Raw genomic sequence first — 434 nt, 5'->3', positions numbered from 1 at the left:
CTGCTGGGGGTGTGGCGGCCGCCGCTTGCGCAGCATCACATCCTTGTAATTGACATGCGCTCTTAAGGAAGGGCGAGCAAAACGGGCGGCTGGCAGGGGAGGCAGAGGCAGAGCCGCCGCCGGCCACCCTCTGCTGGGGGTGTGGCGGCCGCTGCTTGCGCAGCGTCACATCCTTGTAATTGACATGCGCTCTTAAGGAAGGGCGAGCAAAACGGGCGGCTGGCAGGGGAGGCAGAGGCAGAGGCTGGGGCGAACTTCTGCCTCGCCGAGCCTCCCCCTCGGTATAGGAGCAGGAGATCTGATTTCGTTTTTTTATTTTGGGGGGGGGGGAAGGCGTGTGCGTTTTGTTTTTGCCACGTTTCTTCCCGTGCTGTGCTGTGATTTGTTTTGTTTGGGGTTGTTCGCAAAATTGGGAACGTGGGAAGCGGCCGAAG

The sequence above is a fragment of the Heloderma suspectum genome, chromosome 13 (assembly GCF_057233095.1).
Source record: "Heloderma suspectum isolate Gila_16-S chromosome 13, 16-S_ref, whole genome shotgun sequence".
Taxonomy (NCBI): domain Eukaryota; kingdom Metazoa; phylum Chordata; class Lepidosauria; order Squamata; family Helodermatidae; genus Heloderma; species Heloderma suspectum.
Note: the sequence above shows the minus strand (reverse complement) of the source record.